Here is a 659-nt window from a genome sequence, read left to right on the forward strand (position 1 = left end):
GTTCGCGCTAGAGACCTGGGCCGTTTCTCAATATGCGTTCTTGTCTGTACTTGTGTTCTTGTGGACTTGTGAAACGTTACAAATAAAGCTCATTCTGATTCTGATTCTGAAATACCCGGATGTGTTCTTGCTCCGCCCCTTTTATCAAGAATGCATACAGAGGTGACTTGTGCGAACTTGTGTTGTTCCATTTACGTTAAGAAAACTTTCCTGGCTAAACAACAGGGAACGTTCTGGGAACCAAAAATTGTTAGCTGAGTAACTATAGTACTCTGAGTAGTTTTTGAGAGGAGTACTTTGTACTTTTACTTGAGTACTGTTTTGACACCAGTACTTTTACTTGTAATTGAGTATTATTTCAGCAATGTAACAGTACTTGTACTTAAGTACAAATTTTCAGTACTTTTTCCACCACTGGTTTTTGGTAGTAAAAATGCCGTTATTTTTCTTCATAGTGATTTTCAGTGTTAATTTATAAACATTTAAAACATACCTACTAGGGTTGGGTACCGAACTCGGTACTTTTAAGGGTACCGACCGAATTTCGTTGGTACTACTGAGTACCGATACCGATTCACGTTAAATCAATCAGTGCCAAATTTCGGTACCTGAGAACGCATCTGGGTGCATACGCTACAGAGAGAGAAAGAGAGACCCGG

The sequence above is a fragment of the Sinocyclocheilus anshuiensis genome, unplaced genomic scaffold, assembly GCF_001515605.1.
Source record: "Sinocyclocheilus anshuiensis isolate Anshui unplaced genomic scaffold, SAMN03320099.WGS_v1.1 scaffold464, whole genome shotgun sequence".
Classification (NCBI taxonomy): Eukaryota; Metazoa; Chordata; class Actinopteri; order Cypriniformes; family Cyprinidae; genus Sinocyclocheilus; species Sinocyclocheilus anshuiensis.